Raw genomic sequence first — 26,715 nt, 5'->3', positions numbered from 1 at the left:
CAGACCCCTAGTGAGGAACACAGCTGCCTCTGTTGACTTAAAAGGAAGAAGCTGAGGCAACATTCATTTAAGTACAAAGTTTATTTGGGCCAAGCTTGAGGATTGCATCCCAGGAGCATAGATTCAAATCGCTCTGAATATACACTCCAATTAGCAGCAGTTAAAAGTAAATTTTTAAAGGAAAAGAAGAGGCAGTTCCTGAGTTGTTTATCAAAAACTTGTAGTAAAATAACAAGTTTTGATTGGGTATAGGTTGTTCTTTTTATCACACATTTCAGGAACATGAAGATAATGAGTGAGGCAGCTAGTCAGGAACAAAATAACTTTTTTTTTCTTTTCTTTTCTTTTTTTTGAGACAGAGTCTTGTTCTGTGGCCCAGGCTGGAGTGCAATGGCATAATCTCAGCTCGCCGCAACCTCCACCTCCACCTCCTGAGTTCAAGCGATTCTCCTGCCTCAGCCTCCTAAGTAGCTGGGATTACAGGCATGCGCCACCACGCCCAGCTAATTTTTGTATTTTTAGTAGAGATGGGATTTCACCATGTTGGTCAGGCTGGTTTTGAACTCCTGACCTCGTGATCTGCTGGTCTTGGCCTCCCAAAGTGCTGGTGTGTCCGGAATTGGTTACTTCTGGTGCGTTCTTCATCTCGCTGACTTCAAGAATGAAGCCACGGACCCTCGCGGTGAGTGTTACAGTTCTTAAAGATGGTGTGTCCAGAGTTTGCTCCTTCAGATGTTCAGATGTGTCCCGAGTTTCTTCTTCCAGTGGGTCCGTGGTCTCGCTAACTTCAGGAGTGAAGCTGCAGACCTTAGCAGTGAGTGTTACAACTCTTAAAGGTGGTGTGTCCAGAGTTGTTTGTTCCTCCCGATGGGTTTGTGGTCTCGCTGACTTCAGGAGTGAAGCCACAGACCTTCACAGTGAGTGTTACAATAAAGCTAGTGGGGACCCAAAGAGTGAGCAGCAGCAAGATTTATTGTGAAGAGCCAAAGATCAAAGCTTCCACATCCTGCAAGGGGACCCCAGCGGTTTGCAGCTGCTGGCTCAGGTGGCCAGCGTTTATTCCCTTATTTGGCCCTGACCACATCCTGCTGATTAGTCCATTTTACAGAGTGCTGATTGGTCCATTTTACAGAGTGCTGATTGGTCCATTTTACAGAGTGCTGATTGGTGCGTTTACAAACCTTTAGCTAGACACAGAGTGCTGATTGGTGCGTTTTTACAGAGTGCTGATTGGTGCGTTTTTACAGAGTGCTGATTGGTGCATTTACAAACCTTTAGCCAGACACAGAGCACTGATTGGTGTGTTTTTACTGAGTGCTGATTGGTGCGTTTACAACCTTTAGCTAGACACAGAGCGCTGATTGGTGTGTTTACAATCCTTTAGTTAGACAGAAAAGTTCTCCAAGTCCCCACCCAACCCAGAAGCCCAGCTGGCTTCACCTCTCACTGGGATTACAGGCGTGAGCCACCACGCCCAACTGGTAGGAACAAAATAACTTTAAACAATTGTCCCCAGGTGTAGGCACCGGGTACAGCGGGCCAGGGAATGACTGGAGTTCCATACCCATGTCTCTGTGGGTCTGCAGATCTCTCAGTTCTCAGCCTGCTCTGAGCTATTTTTCTTTTCTCATATCCCCCGTTGATCAAAATTATTCCCATGGCAGCATTGATGATCAGTCTCTGTGTAGGTGGCAGTGATAGATGTCCTTCATCCCTCAGTGCTGGGAAGTCTCATTCCTGGGTAGTCCTCATTCAAGCCACTGATTTATATAAATGCTCTTGTTGCTTGTTGAATCATCTCCACTCTTCAGAATATCATTTTCTGGTTTTCTTGGAAGAAGCAAAACCCTGAGAGATACATAGTAACAAAGCCTATTCCATTGGGGATTCAGTTCAAATTGCAGGAAAATAATAAAAGAACTCAAAAACAATGGTCGGGGCTGGAATCTAATAACAGGTGTTCTATAGCTTTCTTCAGGAGCCTAACTCTTTTCTCCAGTCCCCATTTTTACCAAAGTTTAGTATTATACTTGGCCTGATTATTTGCATAAAGTGCAGCAAGAATAGTGATTGGCCATATAGACCCTTTTAAGTTGACTTTGCTGGAACGTTCAGAAGGAATTTCAGATTAGACTTTTAAAAGTCTCAAGGCTAGGACATCAAACCAAGGATTCACCGCTAGACTGCACCTGTAATACTTGTACAAATTGGGTGAATTTCTCTCTTCCCAAGGTCCCCAAAATATCTTTTGGTTCCTGGGCATATCAGAAAGAGACATTCTTTATTTACTGCAAGATTAGAAACCTTGAAAGAGAACTATGTAGACAAGATAGCAGGCCAGTTTTGCCAAGAGGCTTGTTATCAGCTCTATAAAGTCCATTTCAATTCCTCAAAGCAGTGTTATCATATCTGAAAATACGTCATTCCAGTCAGAATCTTGATTTAAAAAAAAAAGTGTCTTAAATTGTATCCTGTGACAGAAAACAGATTCTTACTGAACTAATGCAAATAACTTGATTGCCATAAAATACGAATACTCATGAAGATTTTCCAAGTTTTGGGGAAATCAGGTAGAGATAAAGGCAAATGTTTCCCTTTTGTTTACAAAGGTATATGTTATCCAGTTTCTATAAGCTACAAATAGTTCAAAAGAGAAAAGTTTTCTTGACTGTGGAAATCAAAATATAAAAAGAATCAGCAATGTTTTGGGCAAAAAATCATAAAAGTCATTTCAGTCCTCTATCAGTTCAGTCCCATGTAATTAATTCTTGTCTTGCTTGATGTTGGGTTAGCAATCTTCATGAATGCATTAGTTTATTAGAGTTCTGAATGTTTTTACTTGGTCCAATGATACGATCTTTGAAGTTATGAAAAACCTGTATTCAAGAGTACAGGGCCAGGGTCCTTTTCCATGAATCTCCTTAAAGAAAAAGCAAATTTGAACTGCAGCCAGTTGTAAATCACTTTTTGAGAAGAATCAAAATAGAGCAATAATTGTCTATGAATGGCAAAAGACTTCGGGTAGCTATAGTTAAAGATGTAATTAACAAGGAAATTTGATTATTTCTGTGGCATACACAATTTAACATAATAACTATAATTATGTGTGACAACATAGAAAGACGTATCAGAGTGTTAGGAATCTCATAACTTGAGAATACACATTCATAACATATCTATACAAATATAACTCAAACAAATTTAAACACCATTTCTTATTTGACAAAGCTTCCTGTATGACTTTAACATACCAAGGTGGCTTAATATGTTTCTCTTGGGCCCCAGGAGTTCCTTCTTAAAAAGGAAGATTTAGCACACTTAATTAAAATAGGATCACAGGTCACTGTAAAACAATAGTCATTTATTTTGCCAAAGTGATAATTTAAAGATTTCAAAAAGCACCCTCTTTACTCTTTGATAGAGAAGAGACCCAGTTTTCCAATCAAAAGCCCTAATAAAGACAGCATGAAGAATGAGATGAACGGAGTCTTTTTTTCTCTTTTTTTTTTTGCAGTTTACTCAAAAGGTAAACATGAGTCTTTTATTATCTCTTATTAATATTATATGAAACTCATGTTCAAAAGATAAAACCAAATTCTACCTTTGTATCAGCATATTATTAATGCTAAAGGTAATTTAATAAAACCTAATTATCAACAAATCTATCCAATCCCAATCAGCTTTGACCACATAAGATTTCCATAAACCTTTTATAAACTCATATAATTTTATATTAAAGAATAGATGGATGCTTCAAGAAAACCCTATCATTCCAACATTAAGGCCCATACTCTGACCCTGCATCAATGTGCTTTTCATATTAATGCACAGTTTGCTCAGTTTTTGGAAAAACTAAATAATTCCCTTCTAATTTTAGCCAACTTGATCACACACAAAATACCTTTCATGAGATTAATCTTCCACAAATCTTTTTTTTTTTTTTTTGAAACAGAGTCTCGCTTTGTCGCCTAGGCTGGAGTGCAGTGGCACGATCTCAGCTCACTGCAACCTCTGCCTCCCAGGTTCAAGCGATTCTCCTGCCTCAGCCTCCCCAGTAGTTGGGATTACAGGTGCACACCACCACACCCAGCTAATTTTTTGTATGTTTACTAGAGAGGGGGTTTCACCATATTGGTCAGGCTGGTCTTGAACTCCTGACCACAAGTGATCCACCTGCCTCAGCCTCCCAAAGTGCTGGGATTATGAGCATAAGCCACCCCGCCCGGCCTCCTCATTTATTTCTACCTTTTTGTGCTTCTATCTTGGATCACCATGCCCGGCCATATCTCCCACAAACCTTCTACAGTTCATGTAACCTTCAGTTTTGGCCTATACTTCCTTTTTCCTATTGGCATTCCACCTTAGGAAAAAAATTCATTTTCTCCCGTATCATTTTGACCACACAAAATTCTCTCTCATGTAAAAGAAAACAAATTACTCTGTCTTTTCAATTTTATTTTCTGTATATAAAATTGTTTATTTTGTAACTAGTAGTTTTAATTACATATATTAACTCTCATTTTAACTTTTCCTTTTTCTTTTTTTTTTCTTTTTTTTTTTTTTTTTGAGACAGAGTCTCCCACTGTCGCCCAGGCTGGAGTGCAGTGGCACGATCTTGGCTCACTGCAACCTCCGCCTCCCAGGTTCAAGTGATTCTCCTGCCTCAGCCCCCCAAGTAGCTGGGATTACAGGTGCCCGCCACCAAGCCTGGCTAATTTTTTATATTTTTAGCTAATTTTTATATTTTTATATTTTTAGTAGATGGGGCTTCACTACGTTGGCCAGGCTGGTCTCAAACTCCTGACCTCAAGTGATCCACCCCCCTCGACTTCCCAAAGTGCTGGGATTACAGGCGTGAGCCACCGGGTCTGGCCACTTTTATTATTTTTTAAATTTAATCTTTCTTTTTTCATTTCCAGTGGGGTGAATTTTAACTCTTAGTAACCCCAATTTCTAGCGAAAAACTCAGGAAGTAAGTAATTTTGAATTGTTTTATACCAGTATTTGTAGATGAAGCCATTTCAAAATTTCTAGAAAGATAGTTTTCTGATTTTCATTTATTAACACATCTAAATATATTTAGCTCTTTATACTGTGTGACTTAAACATTTTATGATTATCTATTATTTAATTTAGCATTAACATGACTTTAAGTTACTGAGAATTATGTTTGAAACTATGAAAAGCTGGATTATAAACTTTTATCCCATTCACATCATTTAATTTATTTATCCTTAACAATTATGCTTGAATAGTTCACTAAACAGAGCTACCATTATCTCAAGGTATTTCTTTGTTAAGCATTTCTGCAGCCTGGGAAACCCTACAGTTATATACATGGGTATTTTGCTGGTTAGAAGCCACAGCTGCTTTCATTAAACCAACACACTAGTTTTATATACAAGATTTACCCAAGGCATGTGAACTAAAATGCATTCAAGTTTCTATTTTTCTGATAAAATATTTAAGTGCGTACTTTTTCTTAGACCAACTAATTAGAGCTCTTTTGGCCGGCGTGGGGGTTCCTGCCTGTAATCCCAGCACTTTGGGAGGCTGAGGTGGGTGGATCATCTGAGGTCAGGAGTTCGAGACCATCCTGGCCACCATGGTGAAACCCCGTGTCTACTAAAAATACAAAAATTAGCCAGGCATGGTGGCACACGCCTGTAATTCCAGCTACTCGGGAGGCTGAGGCAGGAGAATCGCTTGAAGCCGGGAGGCGGAGATTGCAGTGAGCCAAGATTGCGCCCCTGCACTCCAGCCTGGGTGACAGAGCAAGACTCGATCTCAAAAGAAAAAGAAAAAGAAAAAAATTTAAATCCATTATAACCTGGAAGCCTCCCTCACCCCACCCCACTTCGAGTTGTCCCGCCTTTCTGAACCAAACCAAGGTTTATCGTCAATGTATTTTATTGATATCTCATGTCTCCCTAAAATGTATAAAACCAAGCTGTGACTCAACCGCCTCGGGCACATGTTCTCAGGGTCTCCTGAGGGCTGTGTCACAGGCCATCGTCATTCATATTTGGCTCAAAATAAATCTCTTCAAATATTTTACAGAGTTTGACGATTTTTGTGGATAATAATTTGGCACCAAATGTAGGGACTGATTTCATCAACAGCCATGATCATGCCACTGCACCCCAGCCTGGGCAACAGAGCGAGACTCTTTCACAAACAAACAAACAAACAAACAAAGAAGGCTCCTCTCGATGTCTTCATGTGGTATCAAAAATGGCAAAAGGAAGGAGGAGCAGAAGTGAAAGGAAATAGAATAAGTCTTACAGGAGCCAATTTGGGGAGATTTTAAGCTTCCTAAAAGGCCAATAAAGTTTTACATTTTTCTCAGCAAAAATCACGCCAATGAAATGGAAAGCCAACAGAGGAATCAAACACATTTAAACAGGGATTTCAGTCAGCCAAAAAAATTTCCAGAAACAGGATCCAAAAGGAAAAAGCAGGAAGGCCTTTCTTTTCCAAATAAATACCACCTAAATATCAGCTTTTAATTAAGCTGACTTCTGACCATGGCACTCAAAAATAAACAACAATAACAAACAAACAAACAAAACCTTCAAATCTCTTCTGATCAGATTTCAGCCAGGACAAACATAAAGTAGGTTTCCCATTCAGTTTGTCTGGTTCTAAATTAGCCAGCTTTTTTTTTTTTTTTCTTTGAGACAGGGTCTTGCTCTGACACCCAGGCTGGAGTACAGAGGCATAATCTCTGCTCATTGCAGCCTCTGCCTCCCAGGTTCAAGCAATTCACCTGCCTCAGCCTTCTGAGTAGCTGGGATTACAGGTGCACACCACCACACCCAACTAATTTTTGTATTTTTAGTAGAGACGGATTTCACCATGTTGGCCAGGCTGGTCTCGAACTCCTGATCTCAGGTGATCTGCCCGCCTTGGCCTCCCAAAGTGCTGGGATTACAGGCATGAGACACTCTGCTTGGCCCTAAAGCCAGCTTTTTTCTTCTCCAATTGTGCATGCAAATGAATTATTTTAGACATTTCAAAAGATTCCTATTTTGGCTATTGCTGCTTATGACTGTCCGGGTTAGGTGGGTTCACTTTCCTAGACATTTATAAGAAGATGCCAGCTGAGCATAGTGGCTCACACCTATAATCCCAGCACCTTGGGAGGGCGAGGTGGGCGGATCATTTGAGGTCAGGAGTTCAAGACCAGCCTGACCAACATGGTGAAATGCCGTCTCTACTAAAAATATAAAAATTAGCCAGGCATGGTGGCATATGCCTATAATCCCAGCTACTTGAGAGTCTGAGGCAGGAGAATTGCTAGAACCTGGGAGGCAGAGGTTGCAGTGCACCGAGATGGCACCACTGCACTCTAGCCTGGGTGACAGAGACTCCATCTCAAAAACAAAAAAAAAGAAACAAAATGTCCCATAAATGTTATACATAAATCCAGTTGGTGTTTCCAAAAAGCGCACTTAGATTTTGAAGCTTGATTTCTCATATTTTAGGAACTTTCCAAAGGTGACCAAGGCTAGGAGTGTGTTTAGGGTCAAAGTGTGATGTAGTTTGGACTGTTTCTAACCACCAGGTGGCAGCGGAGTGCTCAAGGTATGGGGGGAACCAGACACACCCACCCAGAAAAGCAAAAAATGGGCACACTTTTCAGTAGGAACAAGCTGGAATTGGTCACGAATGAAAGGCTGAGTTCAATTTTCTATTGATAGAAAACAGTTGCAGGGTTGGGTATGTCTGCTCCTGACTAATCCCAGTAGTTTGGGAGGCTGAGGCGGGAGGATTGCTTGAGCCCAGGAGTTTGAGACCAGCCCAGGCAATAAAGTGAGATCCAGTCTCTATAAAAGAAAAAAAGAAGAAGAAAGAAAACAGCTGCAATCTTTTTTTTTTTTTTTTTTTTTTTTTTTTTTTTTTTTTTTTTTTGAGACGGAGTTTCGCTCTTTGTTGCTCAGGCTGGAGTGCAGTGGTGCGATCTCGGCACACTGCAACCTCCGCCTCCTGGGTTCAAGTGATTCTCCTGTCTCAGCCTCCTGAGTAGCTGGGATTACAGGTGCCTGCCACCACACATGGCTAACTTTTGTATTTTTAGTAGAGACGGGGTTTCACCATGTTGGCCAGGCTGGTCTTGAACTCCTGACTTCAGGTGATCTGCCTGCCTCAGCCTCCCAAAGTGTTGGGATTACAGGCGTGAGCCACTGCACCCAGCCGACAGCTGCAATCTTAAAAGCATGCTAGACAGAATGAAGCCACTGGTACCTAACTGCCAATCCTTTGACCCGAACCTCAGTCATGAGACAGAGACACAGAAACCTTTAGATGTACCTCTGGTCCGAAGACAGAGGCAGAAGAAAGACAGTTCTCTGCAGAGCTCTCTACCTAAATCTCCTGTCCAAAGACAGAGACCAAAGCTCTCACTGTTAAAGGAAAGACAGGTGTCACGCACGTTTGTGTGAAGTGAGTCCACCAAACAGGCTTTGTGTGAGCAACAGGGCTGTTTATTTCACCTGGATGCAGGCGGGCTGAGTCTGAGAAATGAGTCAGCAAAGGGTGTGGGATTATCATTAGTTCTTATAGGTTTGGGATAAGCGATGGAGTTAGGAGCAATTTTTTGCAGGCAGGGGGTGGATCTTACAAAGTACATTCTCAAGAGTGGGGAGAATATTACAAAGTACCTTCTTAAGGATAGGGGAGGATATTACGAAGTACCTTCTCAAGGGTCAAGGAGGGTGTATCATACAAAGTACATTCACAAGGGCGGGTGAATATCACAAAGTATGTTATCGCAAGGGCGGGGAGGGTGTATTGTCACAAAGTCAATTGATCAGTTAAGGTGGGGCAGGAATAAATCCCAATGGTGGAATGTCATCAGTTAAGGCAGGAACTGGCTATTTTCACTTCTTTTGTGGATCTTCAGTTGCTTCAGGCCATCTGGATGTATACAGGCAGGTCACAGGGGATATGATGGCTTAGCTTGGGCTCAGAGGCCTGACAACAGGGTTAAAGAAATGCCTAAATAAAGTCTAGACCTTCCACCAAAGAGTGAGGGGTCCAAATTCAGGAGAACCCACTTGAAATACCCAATGAGACCTCTGAAAACAGAGTTCATGCTAGTACCAAGCATTGAGGCAAAGTTCATATAAGTGGAGAGTTCATTTGGGCCAAGCTGAAGGATTGCAACTGGGAGCTTAGATTCAACTTGCCCTCAATGCACACTCCGCAGTTATCCACAGGTACAAGCGGATTTTTAAAGGAAAAGAAGAAGGAGTTCCTGAGTTGTTTCCCAAGAATTTACATGAAAATAACACAAGCTATGGATTGGTGATACATTGTTCTTTGCATCACAAATTTTAGGAACATGAAGATAATGGAAAGGGCAGCTCATCAGGAACAAAACGACTTTAAACAATTTCTTCCAGGCATGGATGCAGGGGTGGGTAGGGGAGTGGCAGGGCATAGGAATCGACTGAAGTCCCATACTCACGTGTCTTTCTGGGCCTGCAGACCTCACAGAGCTCAGATTGCTCTGAGCTATTTTTCTTTTCTCACCTTTGACCCCATCTGTAAAATTTCATTAACCAGAGAAGATTAAAACTCATATCACAGAGGAAGAGACAAAATTAAACTCTGCACCTGGAGCTCTGATGAATTTTGTCCCAAACCATTGTCTGTTCTCGTCCCATTCAATTTCCAAAGGGAATCATTCACAAAATAATGTTTGCCTCCTGGGAACATTCATTCTCCCTAAAAACCATTTGCTAACCCTCCAAATTGCACACTTTCCTCATCTTCCCTTCCTCTATGAAGAACGGTATATATAAGCCTCTGGACTTCATTGGGTTATAGGGTAACCATTCTCTTGCAATTCCCCCATGCTTATGCAAGTTAAATAAAAGTGTAGATCTTTTTATCCTATTGATCTGCCTTTTGTCAGTTCGTTTTCAGGAACCTTCAGTGGGCCAAGGGGCAGCTTTCCCTTGGCCCCTACAATATGAAATATGTGTGTTTGGTTTTTCTTCCTGGTTTTTATCACAGAGCACCTAAACCCTTGCAATTTCCGTGTGTGTGTGTGTGTGTGTGTGTGTGTGTGTGTGATGGACTTTCATTTTTGTTGCCCAGGCTGTGGTACAATGGTGCGATCTTGGCTCATTGCAGCCTCTGCCTCCTGGCTTCAAGCGATCCTCCTGCCTCAGCCTTCTGAGTAGTTGGGATTACATGCTCATGTTACCATGCCTGGCTAATTTTTAGCAGAGACAGCGTTTTACCATGTTGGCCAGGCTGGTCTCGAACTCCTGGCCTCAGGTGATCCACCTGCCTCAGCCTCCCAAAGTGTTGAGATTATAGGCATAAGCCACAGCACCCAGCCTTTTTTTTTTTTTTTTTTTGAGACAGACTGTTGCCCAGGCTGGAGTGCAGTGGAACAATTGGCTCACTGCAACCTCCATCTCCCGGGTACAAGCGATTATCTTGCCTCAGCCTCCTGAGTAGCTGGAATTACAAGTGCCCACCACCACACCTGGCTAATTTTTGTATTTTTAGTTGAGAAGGGGGCTTCACCATGTTGGCCAGGCTGGTCTTGAACTCCCGACCTCAGGTGATTTGCCTGCCTCAGCCTCCCAAAGTGCTAGGATTACAGGCATGAGCCACATTTCCTGAATGATAGGAGTGTCTTTTGTTATTCATAATGAGCCCCTTTCAACCTCATCCTTTAGTTTGTGCTAAAGGGGCAACTTAGGGTGGGGTCCGTAGATAACCTCAGGATGGGGATGGTCACCGAAAGATCAAGTGATTAGAGAATGGCATCTTTCAGCCCTACCCACTGAGCTCTGGGAAGGGAGAGGTGGAGATTTGCTCTAGAAAACTCTTCAACCACAAATTCGATGAGCTTCCAGGGTGCTGAACTTGTGGAGATGCTGGGAGGGTGGCAGGCCCTGAGAGGGCAATGGGAGATCCTCGTCCCCTCCACACCTCCGCAGGCATCCAACTCTTCATCTGCCTGTTCATCTGTATCCTTTCTAATAAACCAGTAAATGTAAGTAAAGGGGTCCCTGAGTTCTGAACATTCTTAGTGCACACTAAAATTTTAAGACCCCCACCAAATGAATGGACCCCCTCTTGACCAAGAGAATCCCCCAAAATCTTAAAAACTTAGTTTTCAAGCATGATGGGAAGGAAGGTTGTAAATGTCTTATTATATCCCCCCGACACTTTTGCAGTTTAGACACAACTGACCAGCATCAATGGTAAACTATAGGTCATAAAAGTGACAGAACAGATATTGTGGCAATAAGATACCCAAGTATAAACAGGACCTAATGCCCTGACAGGCAAGGATTAAGTCACACACCCCTACACTTAAAGAATAAACTGTATTCTTATTCAATGAAACATATTTACGGGATCTAGAAAATAGCCTCAAAAGGGCAAATCTAAGAGTTATTGGCCTTAAAGGGGAAGTAGAGAAAGAGATAGGGCTAGAAAATTTATTCAAAGGGATAATAACAAAGAACTTCCCAAACCTAGAATAAGGTATCAATATCCAAGTACAGGAAGGTTATAGAACATCAAACAGATTTAACCCAAAGAAGACTACCTCAAAGCATTTAATAATCAGACTCCCAAAGGTTGAGGATAAAGAAAGGATCCTAAAAGCAGCAAGAGAAAATAAACACATAGCATAAAATGAAGCTCTAATACATCTGGCAGCAGACTTTTCAGTGGAAACCTTACAGACCAGGAGAGAGTAGCATGACATATTTAAAGTGCTGAAGGAAAAACTTTCAGACTAGAATAATATATCTGGCAAAAATATCCTTCAAACGTAAAAAAGAAATAAAGAGTTTGCCAGACGAACAAAAGCTGAGGCATTTTATCAACACCAGATCTGTCCAAAAAAAATGCTAAAGGAGTACTTAAATCAGAAAGAAAAGGATGTTAATGAGCAATAAGAAATCATCTGAAGGTACAAAACTCACTGGTAATAGTAAATACACAGGAAAACACAAAGTATTATAACACTGTAACTGTGGTGTGTAAACTACTCTACTTAGCTAGAAAGACTAAAAGAGACCCAATTAAAAATTATAACTACAACAACTTTTCAAGACATAGTACAATAAGATATAAATAGAAACCATGAAAAGTTAAAGACTGTGGGGATGAAGTTGAGGCATAGTTTTTTTTAGTTTTCTTTTTGCTTGTGAATTTGTTGATGCAAACAGTTTTAAGTTGTTACCAGCTTAAAATAATGGGTTATAAATAGTATTTGCAAGTCTTCCAGTAACCTAAAATAAAAATACATATAACAAATACATAAAAAATGGAAAGCAAGAAATCATACCACCACAGAAAATTACCTTCACTAAAAGGAAGACAGGAAGGGAATAAAGAAGGAAGATAAGACTACAAAACAAATAACAAAATGATAGGAGGAAGTCCTTACTTATCAATAATAATATTGTATGAAAATGGAATGAATTCTCCAGTAAAAAGACATAGAGTGGCTGAACGGGTGAAAACATAAGACCCAGTGATCTGCTGCCTATAAGAAACACATATCACTTAACAAGACATGCATAGATTGAAAATAAAGGGATGGAAAAAAGAAAGATATTCCATCCCATTGGAAGCCAAAAATGAGCAGGAGTAACTATACTTATATCTGACAAAACACTTTTCAAGATAAAAACTATAAGAAGAATAAAGGTCACTATATAATGATAAAGCTGTCAATTCAGCAACAGGACATAACAATTGTAGATATATATTCACCCAACATGGAGCACCCACGTATATAAAACGAATATTAGAGCTAAAGTGAAAAACAGATCACAGTACAATAATAGCTGGAGATTTCAACACCTCACTTTCAGCACTGGACAGATCTTCCAGATAGAAAATAAAGAAAGAAACATTGAATGTAATCTGCACTTTAGACCCAATGGATCTAATAGATATTTATAGAACATTTCATCCAATGGCTGCAGAATACACATTCTTTTCCTTAGCACATAAATCATTCTCAAAGATAGACCATATGTTAGGTTACAAAACAACTCTTAAAACATTTAAAAAATTGAAATAATATCAAGCATCTTTTCTGACCACAATGCAATAAAACCAGAAATCAGTAACAAAATAAATTTTAGAAACTATACAAACACATGAAAATTAAACCATATACTCCTGAATAACCAAGTGGGTCAATGAAGAGATTAAGAAGGAAATTGAAAAATTTTTTTGAAACAAATGATAATGGAAACACAACATACCAAAATCTATGAGACACAGCAAAAGTAGCACTAAGAGGAAAGTTTATAGCAATAAATGCCTACATAAAAAAGTAGAGAATCTTTTTTTTTTAATCATACTTTAAGTTTTAGGGTACATGTGCACATTGTGCAGGTTAGTTACATATGTATACATGTGCCATGCTGGTGCACTGCACCCACTAACTCATCATCTAGCATTAGGTATATCTCCCGATGCTATCCCTCCCCCCTCCCCCCACCCCACAACAGTCCCCAGAGTGTGATATTCCCCTTCCTGTGTCCATGTGACCTCATTGTTCAATTCCAACCTATGAGTGAGAATATGCGGTGTTTGGTTTTTTGTTCTTGCAATAGTTTACTGAGAATGATGATTTCCAATTTCATCCATGTCCCTACAAAGGACATGAACTCATCATTTTTTATGGCTGCATAGTATTCCATGGTGTATATGTGCCACATTTTCTTAATCCAGTCTATCATTGTTGGACATTTGGGTTGGTTCCAAGTCTTTGCTATTGTGAATAATGCCGCAATAAGCATACGTGTGCATGTGTCTTTATAGCAGCATGATTTATAGTCCTTTGGGTATATACCCAGTAATGGGATGTCTGGGTCAAATGGTATTTCAAGTTCTAGATCCCTGAGGAATCGCCACACTGACTTCCACAATGGTTGAACTAGTTTACAGTCCCACCAACAGTGTAAAAGTGTTCCTATTTCTCCACATCCTCTCCAGCACCTGTTGTTTCCTGACTTTTTAATGATTGCCATTCTAACTGGTGTGAGATGGCATCTCATTGTGGTTTTGATTTGCATTTCTCTGATGGCCAGTGATGATGAGCATTTTTTCATGTGCTTTTTGGCTGCATAAATGTCTTCTTTTGAGAAGTGTCTGTTCATGTCCTTCGCCCACTTTTTGATGGGGTTGTTTGTTTTTTTCTTGTAAATTTGTTTGAGTTCATTGTAGATTCTGGATATTAGCCCTTTGTCAGATGAGTAGGTTGCGAAAATTTTCTCCCATTTTGTAGGTTGCCTGTTCACTCTGATGGTAGTTTCTTTTGCTGTGCAGAAGCTCTTTAGTTTAATTAGATCCCATTTGTCAATTTTGGCTTTTGTTGCCATTGCTTTTGGTGTTTTAGACATGAAGTCCTTGCCCATGCCTATGTCCTGAATGGTAATGCCTAGGTTTTCTTCTAGGGTTTTTATGGTTTTAGGTCTAACGTTTAAGTCTTTAATCCATCTTGAATTGATTTTTGTATAAGGTGTAAGGAAGGGATCCAGTTTCAGCTTTCTACATATGGCTAGCCAGTTTTCCCAGCACCATTTATTAAATAGGGAATCCTTTCCCCATTGCTTGTTTTTCTCAGGTTTGTCAAAGATCAGATAGTTGTAGATATGCGGCGTTATTTCTGAGGGCTCTGTTCTGTTCCATTGATCTATATCTCTGTTTTGGTACCAGTACCATGCTGTTTTGGTTACGTAGCCTTGTAGTATAGTTTGAAGTCAGGTAGTGTGATGCCTCCAGCTTTGTTCTTTTGGCTTAGGATTGACTTGGCGATGCAGGCTCTTTTTTGGTTCCATATGAACTTTAAAGTAGTTTTTTCCAATTCTGTGAAGAAAGTCATTGGTAGCTTTATGGGAATGGCATTGAATCTGTAAATTACCTTGGGCAGTATGGCCATTTTCACGATATTGATTCTTCCTACCCTTGAGCATGAAATGTTCTTCCATTTGTTTGTATCCTCTTTTATTTCCTTGAGCAGTGGTTTGTAGTTCTCCTTGAAGAGGTCCTTCACATCCCGTGTAAGTTGGATTCCTAGGTATTTTATTCCCTTTGAATCAATTGTGAATGGGAATTCACTCATGATTTGGCTCTCTGTTTGTCTGCTGTTGGTGTATAAGAATGCTTGTGATTTTTGTACATTGATTTTGTATCCTGAGGCTTTGCTGAAGTTACTTATCAGCTTAAGGAGATTTTGGGCTGAGACAATGGGGTTTTCTAGATATACAATCATGTCGTCTGCAAACAGGGACAATTTGACTTCCTCTTTTCCTAATTGAATACCCTTTATTTCCTTCTCCTGCCTGATGGCCCTGGCCAGAACTTCCAACACTATGTTGAATAGGAGTGGTGAGAGAGGGCATCCCTGTCTTGTGCCAGTTTTCAAAGGGAATGCTTCCAGTTTTTGCCCATTCAGTATGATATTGGCTGTGGGTTTGTCATAGATAGCTCTTATTATTTTGAAATACGTCCCATCAATACCGAATTTATTGAGAGTTTTTAGCATGAAGGTTGTTGAATTTTGTCAAAGGCTTTTTCTGCATCTATTGAGATAATCATGTGGTTTTTGTCTTTGGCTCTGTTTATATGCTGGATTACATTTATTGATTTGCGTATATTGAACCAGCCTTGCATCCCAGGGATGAAGCCCACTTGATCATGGTGGATAAGCTTTTTGATGTGCTGCTGGATTTGTTTTGCCAGTATTTTATTGAGGATTTTTGCATCAATGTTCATCAAGGATATTGGTCTAAAATTCTCTTTTTTTGTTGTGTCTCTGCCTGGCTTTGGTATCAGAATGATGCTGGCCTCATAAAATGAGTTAGGGAGGATTCCCTCTTTCTCTATTGATTGGAATAGTTTCAGAAGGAATGGTACCAGTTCCTCCTTGTACCTCTGGTAGAATTCAGCTGTGAATCCATCTGCTCCTGGACTCTTTTTGGTTGGTTAGCTATTGATTATTGCCACAATTTCAGCTCCTGTTATTGGTCTATTCAGAGATTCAACTTCCTCCTGGTTTAGTCTTGGGAGAGTGTATGTGTCCAGGAATTTATCCATTTCTTCTAGATTTTCTAGTTTATTTGCGTAGAGGTGTTTGTAGTATTCTCTGATGGTAGTTTGTATTTCTGTGGGATCGGTGGTGATATCCCCTTTATCATTTTTTATTGCATCTATTTGATTCTTCTCTCTTTTTTTCTTTATTAGTCTTGCTAGCGGTCTATCAATTTTGTTGATCCTTTCAAAAAACCAGCTCCTGGATTCATTAATTTTTTGAAGGGTTTTTTGTGTCTCTCTTTCCTTCAGTTCTGCTCTGATTTTAGTTATTTCTTGCCTTCTGCTAGCTTTTGAATGTGTTTGCTCTTGCTTTTCTAGTTCTTTTAATTGTGATGTTAGGGTGTCAATTTTGGATCTTTCCTGCTTTCTCTTGTGGGCATTTAGTGCTATAAATTTCCCTCTACATACTGCTTTGAATGCATCCCAGAGATTCTGGTATGTTGTGTCTTTGTTCTTATTGGTTTCAAAGAACATCTTTATTTCTGCCTTCATTTCGTTATGTACCCAGTAGTCATTCAGGAGCAGGTTGTTCAGTTTCCATGTAGTGGAGCGGTTTTGAGTGAGATTCTGAATCCTGAGTTCTAGTCTAATTGCACTGTGGTCTGAGAGATAGTTTGTTATAATTTCTGTTCTTTTACATTTGCTGAGGGGAGCTTTACTTCCCAGTATGTGGTCAATTTTGGAATATGTGTGGTGTGGTGCTGAAAAAAATGTATATTCTGTTGATTTGGGGTGGAGAGTTCTGTAGATGTCTATTAGGTCCGCTTGGTGCAGAGCTGAGTTCAATTCCTGGGTATCCTTGTTGACTTTCTGTCTCATTGATCTGTCTAATGTTGACAGTGGGGTGTTAAAGTCTCCCATTATTAATGTGTGGGAGTCTAAGTCTCTTTGTAGGTCACTCAGGACTTGCTTTATGAATCTTGGTGCTCCTGTATTGGATGCATATATATTTAGGACAGTTAGCTCTTCTTGTTGAATTGATCCCTTTACCATTATGTAATGGCCTTCTTTGTCTCTTTTGATCTTTGTTGGTTTAAAGTCTGTTTTATCAGAGACTAGGATTGCAGCCCCTGCCTTTTTTTGTTGTCCATTGGCTTGGTAGATCTTCCTCCATCCTTTTATTTTGAGCCTATGTGTGTCTCTGCACGTGAGACGTGTTTCCTGAATACAGCACACTGATGGGTCTTGACTCTTTATCCAATTTGCCAGTCTGTGTCTTTTAATTGGAGCATTTAGTCCATTTACATTTAAAGTTAATATTGTTATGTGTGAATTTGATCCTGTCATTATGATGTTAGCTGGTTATTTTGCTCGTTAGTTGATGCAGTTTCTTCCTAGTCTCGATGGTCTTTACATTTTGGCATGATTTTGCAGCGGCTGGTACAAGTTGTTCCTTTCCATGTTTAGTGCTTCCTTCAGGAGCTCTTGTAAGGCAGGCCTGGTGGTGACAAAATCTCTCAGCATTTGCTTGTCTGTAAAGTATTTTATTTCTCCTTCACTTATGAAGCTTAGTTTGGCTGGATATGAAATTCTGGGTTAAAAATTCTTTTCTTTAAGAATGTTGAATATTGGCCCCCACTCTCTTCTGGCTTGTAGGGTTTCTGCAGAGAGATCCGCTGTTAGTCTGATGGGCTTCCCTTTGAGGGTAACCCGACCTTTCTCTCTCGCTGCCCTTAACATTTTTTCCTTCATTTTAACTTTGGTGAATCTGACAATTATGTGTCTTGGAGTTGCTCTTCTCGAGGAGTATCTTTGTGGCGTTCTCTGTATTTCCTGAATCTGAACGTTGGCCTGCCTTGCTAGATTGGGGAAGTTCTCCTGGATAATATCCTGCAGAGTGTTTTCCAACTTGGTTCCATTCTCCCCATCACTTTCAGGTACACCAATCAGACGTAGATTTGGTCTTTTCACATAGTCCCATATTTCTTGGAGGCTTTGCTCATTTCTTTTTATTCTTTTTTCTCTAAACTTCCCTTCTCGCTTCATTTCATTCATTTCATCTTCCATCGCTGATACCCTTTCTTCCAGTTGATCGCATCGGCTCCTGAGGCTTCTGCATTCTTCACGTAGTTCTCGAGCCTTGGTTTTCAGCTCCATCAGCTCCTTTAAGCACTTCTCTGTATTGGTTTTTCTAGTTATACATACTTCTAAATTTTTTTCAAAGTTTTCCACTTCTTTGCCTTTGGTTTGAATGTCCTCCTGTAGCTCAGAGTAATTTGATCGTCTGAAGCCTTCTTCTCTCAGCTCGTCAAAGTCATTCTCCATCCAGCTTTGTTCCATTGCTGGTCAGGAACTGTGTTCCTTTGGAGGAGGAGAGTTGCTCTGCTTTTTAGAGTTTCCAGTTTTTCTGTTCTGTTTTCTCCCCATCTTTGTGGTTTTATCTACTTTTGGTCTTTGATGATGGTGATGTACAGATGGGTTTTTGGTGTGGATGTCCTTTCTGTTTGTTATTTTTCCTTCTAACAGAGAGGACCCTCAGCTGCAGGTCTGTTGGAGTACCCTGCCGTGTGAGGTGTCAGTGTGCCCCTGCTGGGTGGTGCCTCCCAGTTAGGCTGCTCAGGGGTCAGGGGTCAGGGACCCACTTGAGGAGGCAGTCTGCCCGTTCTCAGATCTCCAGCTGTGTGCTGGGAGAACCACTGCTCTCTTCAAAGCTGTCAGACAGGGACATTTAAGTCTGCAAAGGTTACTGCTGTCTTTTTGTTTGTCTGTGCCCTGCCCCCAGTGGTGGAGCCTACAGAGGCAGGCAGGCCTCCTTGAGCTGTGGTGGGCTCCACCCAGTTCGAGCTTCTGGGCTGCTTTGTTTACCTAAGCAAGCCTGGGCAATGGCGGGCGCCCCTCCCCCAGCCTCGCTGCCGCCTTGCAGTTTGATCTCAGACTGCTGTGCTAGCAATGAGTGAGACTCCGTGGGCGTAGGACCCTCCGAGCCAGGTGCGGGATATAATCTGGTGGTGCGCCGTTTTTAAAGCCCGTCGGAAAAGCGCAGTATTCGGGTGGGAGTGACCCAATTTTCCAAGTGCCGTCACCCCTTTCTTTGACTCAGAAAGGGAACTCCCTGACCCCTTGCGCTTCCCAAGTGAGGCAATGCCTCGCCCTGCTTTGGCTCGCGCATGGTGCGCGCACCCACTGACCTGCGCCCACTGTCTGGCACTCCCTAGTGAGATGAACCCGGTACCTCAGATGGAAATGCAGAAATCACCCGTCTTCTGCGTCGCTCACGCTGGGAGCTGTAGACCGGAGCTGTTCCTATTCGGCCATCTTGGCTCCTCCCTAGTTCAAAAGTAGAGAATCTTCAAATAAATGACCTGACAATTAATCTTTAAGAACTAGTAAAGCAAGAGCAAACCAAACTCAAAATTAGTAGAAGAAAAGAAATAATATAGATCAGAGCAGAAATAAATAAAATTGAAATGAAAATACAGAAAATCAATGAAATAAAAAGTTGGTTTTTTGAAAAGTTAAACAAAATTGACAAGGCTTTAGCCAGACTAACTAAGAAACAAAGAGAGAAGACCCAAATCAATAAAATCAGAGATTAAAAATAAGACATTATAACTGACACTGCAGAAATTCAAGGGATCATTAGTGGCTACTATGAGCAACTATAGCCAATAAGTTGGAAAATATAGAAGAGATGGATAGATTCACAGGCACATACAACCTATCAAGATTGAACGAGGAAAGAATCCAAAACCTGAACAGACCAATATCAAGTAATGAGATCAAAGCTGTAATAAAGTCTCGCAGCAAAGAAAAGCCCAGGACCCAATGGCTTCACTGCTGAATTCTACCAAACATTTAAAGAAGAATTAATACCAATTCTACTCAAACTGTTCTGAAAAATAGAGGAGTAGGGAATACTTCCAAACTTATTCTACGAGGTCAGTATTACCCTGATACCAAAACCAGACACATTAAAAAAAAAAAAGAAGAAATCTACAGGCCACGATCTGTGATAAATATTGACGTAAAAATCATCAACAAAATACTAACAAACAGGCTGGGTGCAGTGGCTCATGCCTGTAATCCCAACATTTGGGAGGCTGAGGCGGGTGAATCACCTGAGGTCAGCAGTTCAAGACCAGCCTGGCCAATGTGGTGAAAGCCCGTCTCCACTAAAAATACAAAAAAATTAGCCAGGCGTGGTGGTGGGCACCTGTAATCCCAGCTACTTGGAAGGCTGAGGCAGGGGAATCACTTGAACCCAGGAGGTGGAGGTTGCAGTGATCACACCATTGCACTCCAGCCTGGGCAACAAGAGCGAAACTCTGTCTCAAAACAAAAAACAAAAAACAAAACAAACAAACAAACAAAAAACCTAGCAAACAAAATTCAACAATACATTAAAAAGATCATTCACCATAACCAAGAGGGATTTATGCCAGTGATAGAGGAGGCTGGTTCAACACACACAACTCAATCAGTAAGATATATCAACAGACTGAAGGAGAAAAAACATATGATCATTACAATGGATGCTGAAATAATTTGATAAAATTCAGCATCACTTCATGATAAAAACACTCAAAAAACTAGATATAGAAAGAACATACCTCAACATAATAAAAGTTATATATGACAGACCCACAGTTAGTATACTGAATGGGAAAAACTGAAAGCCTTTCCTCTAAGAACTGGAACATAAGAAGAATGCCCACTTTCACTGCTGTTACTCAGCATAGTACTGGAAGTCCTATATAGAGCAATCCTACAAGAGAAAGAAATAGGGGCATTTGCACTGGAAAGGAAGAAGTCAAATTATTCTTGTTTGCAGATGGTATCTTATATTTGGAAAAACCTAAAGATGCCACCAAAAAACAATTAGAACAGATAAATTCAGTACAGTTGCAGGATACAAAATCAACATACACAAATCAGTAGCATTTCCATATACCAATAACAAAAAATCTTTGAAAGTAATCAAGAAAGCAATCCCATTTACAATTGCCACAAAAAAGTACCTAGGAATTAACCAAATAATTGAAAGATCCCTACAGTGAAAATTATAAAACAGTGGTGTGAGAAATTGAAGACAATACAAAAAATGAAAGGATATTCCATGTTCATGGATTGGAAGAATCACTATTGTTAAAATGTCCATACGACCCAAAGCAATCTATAGATTCAATGCAATCTGTATCAAAATACAATGACATTCTTCACAGAAATAGAAAAAACAATACTAAAATTTATATGGAGCCACAGAAGAACCAGAATACCCAAAGCTATCCTAAGCAAAAAGAACAAAACTGGAGAAATCACATTACCTGACTGCAAATTGTACTACAGAGATATAGTAACCAAAACGGCATGATACTGGCATAAAAACAGACATGTAGACCAGAAATATAGAACAGAGAGCCCAGAAATAAATCCATACATCTACAGTGAACTGGTTTTGACAAAGTTACCAAGAACATACACTGGGGAAAAGACAGCCTCTTCAAAAAATGGTGCTGGGAAAACTGGATATCCATATGCAGAAGAATGAAATTAGACCTCTATCTCTCACCATATACAAACATCAAATCAAAATTGATTGAAGACTTAAATCTAAAACCTTAAACTATGAAATTACTAAAAGAAAACATTGGGGAAACTCTCCATGACCTTGGAGTGGGTAAAGATTTCTCAAATAAAACCCCACAAGCGGCCAGGTGCAGTGGTTCATGCCTGTAATTCCAGCACTTTGGGAGGCTGAGGTGGGTGGATCACAAGGTCAGGAGATCGAGACCATCCTGGCTAACATGGTGAAACCCCGTTTCTACTAAAAATACAAAAAAATTAGCCGGGCGAGGTGGCGGACGCGTGTAGTCCCAGCTACTTGGGAAGCTAAGGCAGGAGAATGGCGTGAACCCAGGAAGCGGAGGTTGCAGTGAGCCGAGATCGCACCACTGCACTCCAGCCTGGGCGACAGAGCTCGACTCTGTCTAAAAAAAAAGCAACACAAAACCCACAAGCACAGGCATCCAAAGCAAAAATGGACAAATGAGATCTCTCAAGTTACAAACTCCTGCACAGCACAGGAATAATCAACAAAATGAAGAGACAACCCATAGAACGGGAGGAAATATTTGCAAATTACCTATCTGACAACAGATTAATAACCAGAATATATAAGGAGCTCAAACAACTCTATAAGAAAAATATCTAATAATCCCATTAAAAATGGGCAAAAGATCTGAAAAGTCATTTCTCAAAAGAAGATATACAGATGGTAAACGGGTCTCTGAAAAGGTGCTCGACATCACTGATCACCAGAGAAATGTAAATCAAAACTACAATGAGATACTATCTCACCCCAGTTAAAATGGCTTTTATCTAAGAGAGACGGAATAACTCATGCTGGCAAGGATGTGGAGAAAAGGGAACCCTCGTACATTGTTGGTGAGAATGTAAATTAGTATAACCACTGTGGAGAACAGTTTGGAGGTTGCTCAAAAAACTAAAAATAAAGCTACCATATGATCTAGCAATCCCATTGCTGGGTATACACACAAAAGGAAGGCAATCAGTGTATCAAAGCGATATCTGCACTCCCACGTTTGCTGTAGCACTATTCACAATAGCCAAGATTAGGAAGCAAGCTGAGTGTCCATTAACAGATGAAGGGATGGGACTGGGTGTGGTGATTCACGCCTGTAATCCCAGCACTTTGGGAGGCCGAGGTGGGAGGATCACCTGAGGTCAGGAGTTCGAGACCAGCCTGGGAAACATGGGGAAACTCTGTCTCTATTAAAAGTACAAAATAATTAGCCGGGCATGGTGGCAGGTGCCTGTAACCCAAGCTACTCAGGAGGCTGAGGCAGGAGAATTGCTTGAACCTGGGAGGTGGAGGTTGCAGTGAGCCGAGATCACGCCATTGCACTTCACCCTAGGCAACAAGAGTGAAACTCCATCTCAAAAAAACAAAAAGAAACAGATGGAAAGATAAAGAAAATGTGGTACATATACACAATGGTACATTATAGCCATAGAAAGAATGATTCTGCCATTTGCAACAACACAGATGGAACTGGAAGTCTTTATGTTAGGTGAAATAAGGCAGGCACAGAAAGGCAAACTTCGTATGTTCTCACTCATTTGTAGGAGCTAAAAATAAAAACAGTTGAACTCATGGAGATAGAGAGTAGACAGATGGTTACCAGGGGCTGGGCTGGGTACCGGGGGTAGGGTGGGGGAAGTGGGGATGGTTAATGGGTACAAAAAAGTTAGAAAGAATAAGACCTAGTATTAGTATTTGCTAGCAAATACTGGATAAGTAAAAAGTAATTTAATTGTATATTTAAAAATAACAAAAATAGTGTAATTGGATTGTTTGTAACACAAAGGCTAAATGCTTGAGGTGAGGGATGCTCCATCACCCTGCTACAATTAGTATGCTTTGCATGCCTATATCAAAATATCACATGGACACCATCAATATACCCACCTACTCTGTACCCACAAAATTAAAAAAAAATAATTGTCACCTTGCATGAGATCAGTAACTGCTACTGACCTGTTAATAAGGGCAACTGAAGAAATAGAGATGAGATCTCTCCTCTCTTTGTTTCACACTCAGTGAAAGTGCTTCTACATTCACACCACTCGCAACACTATCCAGTCAGTAAACTGGCTTCTTATGAAGTTATTCCTTGCGCTCTCCATATTACAGTCTCCTGATGTAATCATCTAAACTCCTGCTTCTGCCTTGAGATGAAATGCTGCATGATTGCACCATCTTAACTGATCAGCTTCTCTCGCCTCTAATGTACCTGCAAGAAACTTCCCTTATTCGTGCTGATGTTAGCTGGTTTACAGATGGATCTTACTTGAAGTATGAATCTGGAATGTATCATGCAGGTTATACTCCAGCATCTTTGACTAAAGAAACAGAAAGTGCTTATTTTCCAGGAGCCACCTCAGCTCAGCAAGCAGAGTTAACAGAATTAATTAGAGCCTGTCAATTGGCAAAAGAAACAACTGCTAATATTTATACAGATAACAGATATGCTTTTGGAGTAGCTCACGACTTTGGAATGCTATGAAAACAAAGAGAATTGTTAACCTTTTCTGGTCAGTCCATAAAAAGCAGGTGCTTTGTTTTAGAATTATTGGAAGCCATAGTATTACCAAAATAATTATCTATCATCCAGATTTTAGGCCATTTGAAGTCAGACACTGCAGAAAGCAAAAGAACTCTATTAGCAGATAGTATACCAAAAAAAGCCTGCCCTAAATGTATCTGAATGTGAAAATCAAATCATTTTAGCTTTTAAAGAAGCATTTGATTTTGATATAAAATTAGCTCAATCCAAAGCTCCAAAAGCAGAACAAGAAAATTGGGAAACAAAAGGGAGACTGTATTCTCCTGAGCCTGGGCTCTGGCATGGACCAAATGGTCTTGTTGTTTGTTTGTTTTGTTTTTTTTTTGAGACGGAGTCTTGCTCTGTCGCCAGGCTAGAGTGCAGTGGCACGATCTCGGCTCACTGCAGCCTCCACCTCCCTGGGTCAAGTGATTCTTCTGCCTCAGCCTCCTGAGTAGCTGGGACCACAGGCGCATGCCACCACATCCAACTAATTTTTGTATTTTCAGTAGAGACAGGGTTTCAGCATGTTGGCCAGGATGGTCTCGATCTCTTGACCTTGTGATCCACCCCCCCTCGGCCTCCCAAAGTGCCAGGAGTACAGGCATGAGCCACTGGGCCCAGCCTTACAGTCATTTTTCTTATGTGCATGACTTAACTCACTAGAACCCCAATGAGATCATTGCTTGGGGAAAACATTATTGGGAACTTTCTCCAACTGTTACTCATAAGGTGCGAAATCACTGCCATACCTGCATATAAACCTAACCCAGGGAAACCCTTACATAGTTTTCAAGGTTATTCTTCTTTACTAGAAAACCCTTTTGAGCTATGGCAACTAGATTTGATTCAGCTGCTTCCATCCCAAGGACACAAACCCATCCTAGTGACGGTGTGTGTTTCCTCATGGGGTAGAAGCATTTCCACACAGAAGAACAACAGCCTTAGTAGTAAGTACAATCCTCTTAGGGAAAATTATTCTGAGGCCAAAAAAAAAAAAAAAAATAGAAAAGAAAAAATTATTCTGACTTGGGGAGTCCCTCTAGAACTTCTCCAGGCAGTATGCAAAATCTGACCCATTCCTCAACATTCCCATTGTGCTCCTCTCTCCTAGTCGTCTGGGTTAGTGGAAAGTACAAACTGAATAATCAAAACTCAATTGGCAAAATTAACTGAGGTTTTAAAATTTGGGCAGGGGCAGGCATGTTGGCTCCCACCTGTAATCCCAGCACTTTGGAAGGAGGATAATGAGCCAGTAGTTCAAGACCAGCCTGGGCAAGACAGAGAGCGCTTGTCTCTACAAAAAATAAAATAATTAGCTAGGTATTGTGGCACACGTCTGTAGTCTCAGCTACTCAGGAAGCTGAGATGAGAGGATTGCTTGAATCTGGGAGGTCAAGGCTGCAGTAAGCCGTGATTATACCGCTGCACTACAGCCTGGGTGACAGAGCAAGACCTATTTCAAATAAAAAATAAATAAATAAATAAAATTTAAAAGTAAATAAATATTTTGGGGGCCCAAAGCTTTTCCTTTGGTTTTCTTAAGATCAGATTCTCTTGGTAAACACCAACAGTCCTCATTTGAAATTATAACAGGCAGACCTATGAAATTGTCTCTAGGAAATTGTGAATCTAAGATATTAAAAGGGGATATGTTGTGTTATTGCAGCGGCCTTACGAGGCAGCTAACTAAAAACTAATTTAACGAAAGACTCTTTCCGAAATGAGCTTTGAGAAGATAGAAAAAAACTCAAGGACCATGGACTTCAACCAGGAGATTTTGTCTATTGGAAATCGCATTTTTATTTATTTATTTATTTATTGAGATGGAATTTTGCTCTTGCTGCCCAGGCTTTTGAGTGCAATGGCACAATCTCGGCTCATCGCAACCTCCATGTCAAGAGTTCAAGCGATTCTCCTGCCTCAGCCTCCTGAATAGCTGGGATTACAGGCGCCCACCACCACACCCAGCTAATTTTTGTATTTTTAGTGGAGACAGGATCTTGCCATGTTGGCCAGGTTGATTTTGAACTCCTGACCTTGGGTGATCCACCTGCCTCGGCCTCCCAAAGTGCTGGGATTACAGGCATGAGCCACTGCGCACGGCCTAGGAAATGGTGTTTTTTAAAGGACTCTCTCCAGTCAAGGTGGAAGGGACCTTATCAGGTGCTCCTAACCAGACTTTGTGCCACTAAGCTAAAAGGAATCCATTTATGGACATGTTGCTCATTAAAAGAAAGCTGCTTCACCAAATTGGACTTCATCTCAAACTGGTGATCTAAGATTGCAATTCTCCAGAACCAATAAGAATGAGAAGATGACATCTGAAGCAGTCAACTTTCCCAAGATACCTCCTCAGGCCTGCAACTAAAGGAATGCATAAGATTGAAACTCATTATATTAGGCCATTCTTGCATTGCTATAAAGGAATACCTGAGACTGGGTAATTTATAAAGAAGGAAGGTTTAATTTGCTTATGGTTCTGCAGGCTGTACAAGCATGGCGCCAGCATCTGCTTGGCTTCTGGAGAGGCCTCAGGGAGCTTTCAGTCATG

The 26,715-nt window shown here is 40.7% G+C and overlaps 1 protein-coding gene across 1 annotated transcript in view; it reads left to right on the top strand.

The window, feature by feature from the left end:
* The first annotated feature begins 357 nt into the window (after window positions 1–357).
* Window positions 358–26,715, top strand: part of NSG1 (neuronal vesicle trafficking associated 1) — a 93,014-nt gene continuing 66,656 nt past the window's right edge. Inside the window, exon 1 of the mRNA XM_055385171.2 lies at window positions 358–682. The gene's annotated coding sequence lies outside the window, so the exon portion shown is untranslated. The remainder of the gene's footprint in view (window positions 683–26,715) is intronic.

This window comes from Gorilla gorilla, chromosome 3, assembly GCF_029281585.2.
Source record: "Gorilla gorilla gorilla isolate KB3781 chromosome 3, NHGRI_mGorGor1-v2.1_pri, whole genome shotgun sequence".
NCBI lineage: Eukaryota > Metazoa > Chordata > Mammalia > Primates > Hominidae > Gorilla > Gorilla gorilla.
The sequence above is the reverse complement of the archived record's forward strand: the minus strand, read 5'-3'. Positions and strand labels throughout refer to the sequence as shown.